Here is a 12,316-nt window from a genome sequence, read left to right on the forward strand (position 1 = left end):
TCTTCAGAAAGTGTTGGTGAAGGTGGCCTTCCGCAATCCGAGCCTCAACCTCACCAACGTCCTCAAGACCCTGCCGCCGGATGCTGATCTGGAGGCGCTCAAGACCCTTGTCGCACCCATTGTGGACAAGGTGAGCGGGATCAAGAGGATCGAAGGCGATCGCGTAGACTAGGCCGCTCGTTTCTTCTTTTCTTGTCGCTGTCCGCCATGTTATGAAAACAATCTGTTAGAGCCGCGACAAGCTATCTTGTAATATAGCTCTATTCTGGGTAATGATTGCAATGTTATTCCCTTTACTTGATTCCTCCCTTTGTATGTTTTTGCCCTACGCTTTTAGGGAACTTGCCGGTGCAGGCACCTTGGCCGCGAGCGCTGAGTGCGGGACGTCAGCAGCCTGCTGGCGGTGCTGCTACCGACAAGAAACCTTGTCGCAACTAGTCGCAGCTCACTTAAGTTGTTGAGTGGACTCGAAACAAAGTAAGGGCGCAACTAGCTACGAGTTGGTTCCTCCGCGCACAGGTTTTACATACAAAGTGCGGTCGTTCAAAGGAGATAACTTAAAATTTTAAAAAATCTAATTGCTCAAACTTTGGCAACTTAGCTTTTCTGTCGTTTGCTTCCCGGTAAGGCGAAACTTTCTTGAACGACACCATTATCTTCTCCTTTCCCCCGGTAAACTTGTGGGCGAGGGAACCTTCCTTTCCTTTAGAAAATAGAAAGGAGAGAAAATAAAGATATGGAGCCTTATGGCTCGTTGTTGCTTACCGGGGAGTAGGTGCTGCACAAAGTGTCAGATAACACATGCAAAAAATAGAAAGCATGAAATTGACAAGGCGTGCGGTGTACATGAGCTTTACTTATGCATGGGGTCTGCGCCCGGCTTTGTACAAAGGATGACATGCAGCAGCGGCAAGACTTGTACAAAAGGTGGTTGCCAGAACAGGTTCCGGCAACCGCGCCTTACGGGTAAAACTTACGAAGATGCTCAATGTTCCAGGAGTTGCTCACCGGAATGGCATCTTCGGTCTCAAGGCGGACAGCGCCAGGCCTAGTGACTCGTTTCACCCGGTAAGGGCCTTCCCACTTCGGCGTCAACTTGTTGGAATTCTTGGCGGACTGAACACGCCGAAGAACAAGGTCGCCTTCCTCGAAACTTCTGGCATTAACTTTGCGGCTATGGTAGCGGCGCAAAGCTTGCTGGTAGCGAGCAGCTCACACAGCAGCCTGAAGACAGTCTTCCTCAAGGAGCAGCGCGTCATCTTGTCGCAGCTGCCCTTGCTCAAGCTCATCATAAGCGAGCACTCGAGGTGACCCGTATACGAGTTCCGTGGGGAGAACTGCCTCTGCTCCATAGACTAGAGCGAAAGGTGTGTGTCCAGTGGCTCGATTTGGCGTCGTTCTGATCGACCAAAGAACCACTGGCAGCTCCTCGATCCAGTTTTTTCCGCACTTGTGCAGCCTGTCGAAAGTTCTGGTCTTGAGCCCACGCAGCACTTCAGCATTTTCCCTCTCCGCTTGACTGTTGCTTCTCGGGTGAGCAACAGAAGCGAAGTAGACCTTGGCGCCAAGATCTTGGACGTACTGCATGAAGGTGCGGCTCGTGAATTGCGTACCGTTGTCAGTGATTATCCTGTTAGGGATCCCGAAGCGGCAAACAATCGACCTGAAGAACTTGACTGCTGACTGTGCTGTCACCTTCCTCACTAGTTCCACTTCCGGCCACTTTGTGAACTTGTCGATTGCAACGTACAAGTACTCAAAGCCCCCGATTGCTCGGGGAAAGGGGCCGAGGATGTCGAGCCCCCAGACCGAAAATGGCCAGGATAAAGGGATTGTCTGGAGAGCTTGAGCTGGTTGGTGTATCTGCTTGGAATGGAACTGGCACGCTTCACACTTGGTTACTTGTGCAGTTGCATCCTGGAGGGCTGTCGGCCAAAAGAAACCTTGCCGGAATGCTTTGCCGACAAGTGCTCTTGCGCCAATGTGGTGTCCACATATGCCTCCATGTATCTCTGCCAACAGCTTTTATCCGTCTTCCCGGTGAATACACTTCAATTTCACACCGTTGAGTCTTCTTCTGTACAGTGTCTTGTCGACAAACTGGTACATACTTGACTGCCGGGCTACTCTTTCCGCTACTTCTTGCTCTTCGGGAAGTTCTCCTGTCCGAAGGAAACGGACAATCTGCTGCGCCCATGCTGGAGCTTGTGGCTCGACAACAAGGACTAAAGGCAAATCTGCTGCTGCGGGAACATCCGCTTCTACGGCGAGAACCTGCGGCTCTGCTGGAGCTTGATGTTCCCCGGCAAGCTTGCCGGAGCAAAACTTGTCGGGAGCTTCTGCTTCAACGGAACAAACCCTAGGGCTTGCCGGAGCAGACTGCTCCTCAGCGCCTTTGGCGTTGATCTTAGGGACCTTCTTGGTGGCGGCTTCGGGAAGCTCTGCCGGAAAATAGTCACCAGAAATCAACTTCCTCTTCTTGCTCTGTCCAGTTGATGGCGTTACGGACGGTTGAGTCAGCTTGAGCACAAAGATCCCTGGTTCCACAGGTAACTTAAGTGCGGCGCACTTTGACAGGCCATCAGCAATAGCGTTCTGAGCTCTTGGAACATGCTCCATCTGTAGGCCGTCAAAGTGCTCTTCTAGCTTTCTCACTTCATCAACGTAGGCTTCCTTCAACGAACTTTGATAGCTCTTGTTCACTTGGTGTACGACAAGCTGTGAGTCACCCCGGACAATGAGCTTCTTGATCCCAAGGTCTGCCGCGATCCTGAGACCGGCAAGCAAGCCTTCATACTCTGTAGTATTGTTTGTTGCTTGCTCCTTGGGAAAGTGCATCTGGACTACGTACTTGAGGTGCTCTCCGGTGGGTGCGATAAGCAGCACACCAGCGCCGGCGCCTTGCAGCGAAAAGGCACCGTCAAAGTACATCAGCCACTCTTTGCTTGCTTCGTCGACGGGGATGCTCGTTTCTGGAATTTCTTCATCTGGTGTTGGCGTCCATTCTGCTATGAATTCTGCCAATGCTCTGCTTTGGATAGTTGAAGTACTCTCAAACTTGAGGCCAAAGCTTGACAGTTCCAGTGCCCACTCAACAATCCTGCCTGTTGCTTCTGGATTCTGTAGTATCCTCTTCAGCGGAAATCGAGTGACAACTGTGACCTCATGTGCTTGGAAGTAATGGCGCAGCTTTCTCGAGGCCATGAGAAGGCCGAAAAGCAATTTCTGCACGCCAGAGTACCTTGACCTAGCCCCCTGCAGAAGGGAACTGACAAAGTAAACTGGGCGCTGCACCATTCTCTTCTGTATCTCCTCGCGCGCCTGCGCAGACCCATCCTTGTCAGGACCAGAGCTTGTCGGGGAAGCCCCCTGCTTGTCGCTGGATGTGCCTGCCGTGGTTGTTGGCTCGTCATCTGCCTCCCTCTCTGCTACTAACGCATCACTAACCACTTGATTGGTTGCTGCTATATACAGCAGCAACTTCTCTTGTGGTTTAGGTGCGACAAGTATTGGAGGAGAGGACAGGTATCTCTTCAAGTCTTGCAGCGCAGCCTCCGCTTCCGGAGTCCATTTCATTGGACCTGCCTTTTTCAATAATTTGAAAAATGGCAGGGCGCGCTCAGCAGACCTAGAGATAAACCTGCTGAGAGCAGCCACGCAACCGACAAGTCTTTGTACATCCTTGACGCGCTTTGGTGCTTCAATCTGCTCAATGGCCTTGATCTTGTCGGGATTGGCTTCAATTCCCCGCTGAGACACGAAGAACCCGAGAAGCTTGCCGGAGGGGACTCCAAACACACACTTCTCGGGGTTGAGCTTGAGGCTAATCTTGCGCAGATTTGCAAAGGTCTCGTCTAAATCTTGGATCAGAGTTGCCTTGTCCTTGCTCTTGACCACTATATCATCCATGTAGGCTTCCACATTCCTGTGTATTTGTGGCTCAAGAGCGACATGGACTACTCTTGCAAATGTTGAGCCAGCATTTTTTAATCCGAAAGGCATCCGTATGAAACAGTACGTGCCACATGGAGTAATGAATGCGGTCTTCTCCTCATCCTCTTCTGCCATGAAGATCTGATGGTATCCTGAGTATGCGTCAAGAAATGAAAGCAAATCACATCCGGCTGTGGAGTCAACAATCTGGTCAATGCGCGGCAAAGGAAATGGGTCTTTGGGACAAGCTTTGTTAACATCGGTAAAATCGATACAAAGTCTCCATTTCCCGTTCGCCTTGCGCACGACTACAGGATTGGCCAACCACGTAGGATGGAGCACTCCTCTGACAAGGCCTGCTGCTTCCAACTTCTTGATCTCTTCTACAATGAACTCTTGGCGCTCCACTGCTTGCTTCCTGACCTTCTGCTTGACGGGCCGCGCATGAGGACAAACGGCAAGGTGGTGCTCAATTACTTTCCTGGGAACACCGGGGATGTCAGACGGTTGCCACGCAAACACGTCGACATTCGCCCGCAGGAAAGCAATGAGCGCGCTTTCCTATTTAGGGTCGAGAGTGGCACTGATGGTGAAGGTACCACCAGTGCCGTCCTCCTTGGCGGACACCTTCTTCATCTCTGGCGGAGCCGCCATTGTCTTCTTACACTTGTCGGTGGAGCTCGATGGTGCGTCCTCGACGGCAGCGCAGCACTCCGAAGAGGTGCGCTTGCCAGAGTGGGCATCAGAACTCTTGCCGGACTTGGTCTTCTTCTTCCCCCCGGGAGCTTCAACGGCAAGTGACTTGCGGTCTGTTGCGGCTGCCGCTTCCCGGTAGATCTTGTCGGCGCAGATAAGAGCATCCTTCTTGTCGCCGGGGACAGAGATGACGCTTATCGGGCCTGGCATCTTCAGCATGTTGTATGCGTAGTGAGAGGCTGCCATGAACTTGGCGAGTGCTGGACGGCCAAGTATCCCATTGTAAGGCAATGGAATATCGGCAACGTCAAAAGTGACCCTCTCAGTCCTGAAGTTCAGCTTGCTGCCAAATGTTACTGGCAACGTGACCTTCCCCTTCGGCTTGCTCCTTCCCGGGTTAATTCCTTGGAATGTGCCGGTCTCTTCAAGCTCGCTGTCAGGGATCTGGAGTTTCTGGAGTACAGCGGAGGAGATCAGGTTCAAGCCGGCCCCGCCGTCAACTAACATCTCAGTGACCTTGAGGTTGCGGATAGTTGGTGAAACCAACATCGGCAAGCACCCGACCGCAGTTGTGCGATCAGGGTGGTCCTCAATATCAAAGATGATAGGCGTGCTGGACCATTTCAGAAGCTTGCGTGAGTCGACAGGTGGTTCCGCTGCATTGACTTCCCGCACCCACTGCTTGAGTTGGCGGTGCGAAGTATGCAGAGAAGCACCGCCGTCAACGCACAAGACCTCTGTGGCTTTCTGGAACTCCTGCTCACTGGTCTCAACATCATCCATGTCTTCGTCGGCGTCGTCGTCTTCATCCTTGTCGCGGCCGCGGGGAGGTCTGTCTCCTTGCCGCTGCTTGGCCTTGCCGCGGTGTCCTCCCCGGCGGCGCGCTTCTTGCCAGATTCTCCAGCGCCTCCTTGGGCCCTCTCCTTGTCGCGTCGCTTGTATTCAGCCTTTTGCTGCTGGACAAGCTGCTCGACCTTCTTGCAGCTCTGGAGGTCGTGGCCCTTGGTGCGGTGGATCTTGCAGTACTGCTTGTCGGTGCCGTCCTGCTTGTCGGTGACCGCCACAGCCTGGCAGTTGGTGCATGCGGCAATCTCCTTGCCGGAGCTACCAACTTTGGCTTTCTTGGCGTCACCTTTGTTGCCGGACTGCTCAACGACTAGCACATCTTTACCTTTCTTCTTCCTGTTCCGCCGCCGGTTTTTCTTTGCCGGGGCAGCATCCTCACTGTCAGATCCTCCTGCTCCTATATTCTCTCCGGGGAGTTTCCTCCCTTCTTCAGCACGTGCACACTTGTCGGCCAGGGCATACAGCTCACTGACGTCTCTGATCTTGCACATCGCCATCTCCTCCCGCATCCTGCGGTTACGCACGTTCTGATGGAACGCGCTGATGATCGCGGCAGGGTGGACATCTGGGATGTTGTGTTGTACACGGCTGAATCTCTGAATGTACTTGCGCAGGGGCTCTCCTTCCTTCTGGGCGAGCAGATGAAGGTCACTCTCTTGGCCATGAGGTTTGTGGCCGCCTGTAAAGGCGCCGACAAACTGATGGCATAGGTCTTCCCAGGAGGATATGGAGTTGTCCGGCAAGTGCATGAGCCAGGACCTGACGTTGGGCTTGAGCACCAGCGGGAATTAGTTGGCAAGGATCTTGTCGTCCCGCCCCCCGGCAGCATGCACCGCGATGGTGTAGATGCTGAGGAACTCCGACGGATGCGACTTGCCGTCGTACTTCTCTGGTACGTCTGGCTTGAAATTCTTCATGCTGGGCCACTGGACTTGCCGCAGCTCACGAGTAAACGCAGGGCAACCTACCGCGTACGGCAAGTCGCCTGGTTCCCCTGGCGCATGCATGTCAACAGAGTGCCTAGCGCACTGGTCTGATTGACGCCGCGCTTCTCTTCGGCGCTCGATGCGAGTACGAGCGTCTTCTTGCTGTCGTTCGTGAAGAACTTGGCGCTGATCTCGACGAGCTCGTGGATCTGATGACGCGGTGGAGTCGCTGTCGAGGTGGATCCGGCGAGTCGGCGATCTTGGCCTTCGGGGCGGAGAGTGCACAGTAGTTGCACCCCCACCGGTCTTGTCGCCACCGGCTCGTGCCTGGCTGACTTGCCGCGACTGCGACGTGCTCGGCTGCCGTTGAGTGTCGCCGTTGGCGAAGCCGATGAGACTCTGGATGGTGGCCCTCCAGTCGTCGATCTTGTCTGCTGTTGGAGGGTAGTCTAGGAGCAGTTGAGCTCGCGCCAAAGCTTCTGCTGCAGTGGCGGGTGGTGGTGGCGAACGGTGCGAGGAGCGGGATATGCTCGGACTTCTAACTATGTTAGAAGGAGCAGTATCCCGTCCAGGCGACCGCGCCTTGCTCGCGCCAGCAGGTTGGCGTGCATGGTGGTCTTGAGCACTCCGAGATCCACCAGCTCGATCTTGGTCCAGCAAACGCATGGTACTGTGAGCACCGTGACGCTGCCGGTCCCGCGCCTCATGAGGTGGGCGCGGTGCATGTACGGACGCCGAGGTCTTGGAGTGCGCCCGGTCGTTGTGGGAGCCGGCTACGCCGCCGATGGGCAGCGCAGCCTTGTCCTTGGACCTAGCAGCACCGTGAGCTCCCTCGTCGACGCCCGTTCTTCCGCCGGCGTCCGCCCCATCAGCCGTTTGCTCCGGTGGTAGCGGGGTGGATGGAGCAGCCGCCTCTGAAGCCTTCTTCTTCGGCGGCATGTCAATGAAGATGATGGAGATCTAGCTCGTGTGAACGCCGGATCTGGTTCACACAACCTCGACGCCCCCTACCTAGCGCGCCAAAGATGTCGGGGGACTAATCCACGAACAACTCCGCCCCCGCCGAACCGAAAGGGACTCGGCCCGCCAGTCCCATAGGTGTTCATGGATTAGTCCCCCGACATCGCCAAAGATGTCGGGGGACTAATCCACGAACACCTATGGGACCGGCGGGCCGAGTCCCTTTCGGTTCGGCGGGGGCGGAGGTCGTGCAAAGAGCGGATCGAGGCGAAACACACGAGCAGTTTACCCAGGTTCGGGCCGCACGGATGCGTAAAACCCTACTCCTGCTTTGTGGTTTGTATTGAGTCCTTGCTCGGGAGCGCCGAGTGCTACAGTACACACCAGCAGCTAACGAGACCGAGCGTGAGTGTTCTGTTTCTCTGAACCCCTCTCTACGTTGCGCATGGGCCTCCTTTTATATGCTCAAGGGGTCACCGACAGGTGGCAACGGAGACAGAGGGTAAAAATGAAAAAGGTGATGTGGTAGGTACAGCTACCTGCTACAGTGTATCATACCTAACCCTGACGGCAGGGGACAAGGGCCTTAAATGCCCGTCTGCGTCGCCTAAACAGTGTAAAAGGGACCGTTAGGGACGCCACCGCTCGCCACGATGGCAATCTTGTCAGCGCCGCTTGCCACCGCTCACCGCTGGCTGCACAGCCGCCCGCCACGCACGCCTGGAAGGGTCCCAGAGCGACACGTTGGTGGATGTGCTGGAGCGCGGGCACAGAGTGGTGGCTTGCCGCGGCAAGCGCCTTGCTGCGGTCGTTGTCTTGTCGCGTCCGGGAGCTTGTCGCTCACCGGGCCTTGTCGGGACGTGTGGCGCATCGCGGCAAGTTCCTTGAGATGCCTTGGGTGGCCTTCCCGGCAAGCTCCTCTTGCCGGGGTCTTGAGGTGCCTTGGTTGGCCTTCCCGGCAAGCTCCTCTTGCCGGGGTCTTGACTTGGATACTTTGTTCTTGAATGGCTCCAAAGGAACCACGGAGGACCTTGGCGGTCACCCGGCAAGCCTTGCCGCGGGATGCTGCGACTGCCCGTGCACAAGTTCGGGATACTAGGGTACCCCTACTCTAGTACACCGACACATTGCTCATCCCGGTACACCGCCGGAGGCATTCATATAGAGTCATAGTTTGTTCTAAGTATCGAGTTGTAATTCTTGAGTTGTAAGTAAATAAAAGTGTGATGATCATCATTATTAGAGAATTGTCCCAGTGAGGAAAGGACGATGGAGACTATGATTCCCCCACAAGTCGGGATGAGACTCCGGACAAAAAAAGAAAAAAAAAGAAAAAAGGGAAAGAGGCCAAAAAGAAAAAATAAGAAGAAAGAAAGGCCCAAATAAAAAAAGGAAAAATGAGAGAAAAAGAGAGAAGGGGCAATGCTACTATCCTTTTACCACACTTGTGCTTCAAAGTACCACCATGATCTTCGTGATAGAGAGTCTCCTATGTTTTCACTTTCATATACTACCAGGAATCTTTCATTATAGAACTTGGCTTGTATATTCCAATGATGGGCTTCCTCAAAATGCCCTAGGTCTTCGTGAGCAAGCGAGTTGGATGCACACCCACTAGTTTCTTTTGTTGAGCTTTCATACACTTATAGCTCTAGTGCATCCGTTGCATGGCAATCCCTACTCACTCACATTGATATCTATTGATGGGCATCTCCATAGCCCGTTGATACGCCTAGTTGATGTGAGACTATCTTTTCCCTTTTTGTCTTCTCCACAACCACCATTCTATTCCACCATAGTGCTATAACCATGGCTCACGCTCATGTATTGCATGAAGATTGAAAAAGTTTGAGAACATCAAAAGTATGAAACAATTTCTTGGCTTGTCATCGGGGTTGTGCATGATTTAAACATTTTGTGTGGTGAAGATAGAGCATAGCCAGACTATATGATTTTGTAGGGATAAATTTCTTTGGCCCTGTTATTTTGAGAAGCCATGATTACTTTGTTAGTATGCTTGAAGTATTACTATTTTTATGTCAATATTAAACTTTTGTCTTGAATCTTATGGATCTGAATATTCTTGCCACAATAAATAGAATTACATGGATAAATATGATAGGTAGCATTCCACATCAAAAATTCTGTTTTTATCATTTACCTACTCGAGGACGAGCATGAATTAAGCTTGGGGATGCTTGATACGTCTCCAACGTATCTATAATTTTTGATTGTTCCAAGCTATTATATTACCCATTTTGGATGTTTATGGGCTTTATTATACACTTTTATATTATTTTTGGGACTAACCTATTAACCGGAGGCCCAGCCCAAAATGTTGTTTTATTGCCTATTTTAGTGTTTCGAAGAAAAGGAATATCAAACGGAGTCCAAACGGAATGAAACCTTCGGGAAAGTTATTTTTGGAACGGAAGCGATCCAGGATACTTGGAGTATACGTCAGGCAAGCAACGAGGAGCCACGAGGCAGGGGGCGCGCCCACCCCCTGGGCGCACCCTCCACCCTCGTGGGCCCCTCGTTGCTCCACCGACGTACTTCTTCCTCCTATATATATCTATATACCCCCCAAACATCTAAGAACAGAATAGATCGGGAGTTCCGCCGCCAGAAGCCTCCGTAGCCACCGAAAACCAATCTAGACCCGTTCTTGCACCCTGCCGGGGGGGGGGAATCCCTCTCCGGTGGCCATCTTCATCATCTCGGCGCTCTCCATGACGAGGAGGGAGTAGTCCACCCTCGGGGCTGAGGGTATGTACCAGTAGCTATGTGTTTGATCTCTCTCTCTCTCTCTCTCGTGTTCTTGAGGTGTTACGATGTTGATGTATCGCGAGCTTTGCTATTATAGTTGGATCTTATGATGTTTCTCCCCCTCTACTCTCTTGCAATGGATTGAGTTTGCCCTTTGAAGTTATCTTATCGGATTGAGTCTTTAAGGATTTTTGAACACTTGATGTATGTCTTGCATGTGCTTATCTATGGTGACAATGGGATATCACGTGATCCACTTGATGTATGTTTTGGTGATCAACTTGCGAGTTCCGTGACCTCGTGAACTTATGCATAGGGGTTGGCACACGTTTTCGTCTTGACTCTCCGGTAGAAACTTTGGGGCACTCTTTGAAATTCTTTGTGTTGGTTGAATAGATAATCTGAGATTGTGTGATGCATATCGTATAATCATACCCACAGATACTTGAGGTGACATTGGAGTATCTAGGTGACATTAGGGTTTTGGTTGATTTGTGTATTAAGGTGTTATTCTAGTACGAACTATATGATAGATTGAATGGAAAGAATAGCTTCATGTTATTTTACTACGGACTCTTGAATAGATCGATCAGAAAGGATAACTTTGAGGTGGTTTCGTACCCTACCATAATCTCTTCGTTTGTTCTCCGCTATTAGTGACTTTGGAGTGACTCTTTGTTGCATGTTGAGGGATAGTTATATGATCCAATTATGTTATTATTGTTGAGAGGACTTGCACTAGTGAAAGTATGAACCCTAGGCCTTGTTTCAACACAGTGCAATACCGTTTGTGCTCACTTTTATCATTAGTTACCTTGCTGTTTTTATATTTTCAGATTACAAAAACCATTATCTACTATCCATATTGCACTTGTATCACCATCTCTTCGCCGAACTAGTGCACCTATACAATTTACCATTGTATTGGGTGTGTTGGGGACACAAGAGACTCTTTGTTATTTGGTTGCAGGGTTGCTTGAGAGAAACCATCTTCATCCTATGCCTCCCACGGATTGATAAACCTTAGGTCATCCACTTGAGGGAAATTTTCTACTGTCCTACAAACCTCTACACTTGGAGGCCCAACAACGTCTACAAGAAGAAGGTTGTGTAGTAGACATCAATCATCACCTCTTCCTTAGCCAATCTTCGCTTAATCCGCAGCCCCTGTTTCAAGTTGCAAATGTTAGCAACTGAATCAGTATCAAATACCCAGGCACTACTGCGAGCATTAGTAAGGTACACATCAATAACATGTATATCAAATATACCTTTCACTTTGCCATCCTTATTCTCCGCCAAATACTTGGGGCAGTTCCGCTTCCAGTGACCAGTTCCTTTGCAGTAGAAGCACTCAGTCTCAGGCTTAGGTCTAGACTTGGGTTTCTTCACTTGAGCAGCAACTGGCCTGCTGTTCTTCTTGAAGTTCCCCTTCTTCCCTTTACCCTTTTTCTTGAAACTGGTGGTCTTGTTGACCATCAACACTTGATGCTCCTTCTTGATTTATACCTCCACAGCCTTTAGCATTGCGAAGAGCTCAGGAATCGTCTTATCCATCCCTTGCATATTATAGTTCATCACGAAGCTCTTATAGCTTGGTGGCAGTGATTGAAGAACTCTGTCAATGACACTATCATCAGGAAGATTAATTCCCAGTTGAGTCAAGTGGTTGTGGTACCCAGACATTCTGAGTATATGTTCACTGACAGAACTATTCTCCTCCATCTTGCAGCTGTAGAATTTATTAGAGACTTCATATCTCTCAATCCGGGCATTTGCTTGAAATATTAACTTCAACTCCTGGAACATCTCATATGCTCCTGACGTTCAAAACGTCGTTGAAGTCCCGGTTCTAAGCCGTAAAGCATGACACACTAAACTATCGAGTAGTCATCAGCTTTGCTCTGCCAGGTGTTCATAACATTTGGCGTTGCTCCTGCAGCGGGTTTGTCACCTAGCGGTGCTTCCAGGATGTAATTCTTCTATGCAGCAATGAGGATAATCCTCAATTTACGGACCTAGTCCATGTAGTTGCTACCATCATCTTTCAACTTAGCTTTCTCTAGGAACGCATTAAAATTCAACGGAACAACAGCACGGGACATCTATCTACAACAGCATAGACATGCAAAATACTATCGGGTACTAAGTTCATGATAAATTAAAGTTCAATTAATCAAATTACT

Source organism: Triticum urartu, chromosome 5A, assembly GCF_056163025.1.
Source record: "Triticum urartu cultivar PI428250 chromosome 5A, HENAU_Tu73, whole genome shotgun sequence".
Classification (NCBI taxonomy): Eukaryota; Viridiplantae; Streptophyta; class Magnoliopsida; order Poales; family Poaceae; genus Triticum; species Triticum urartu.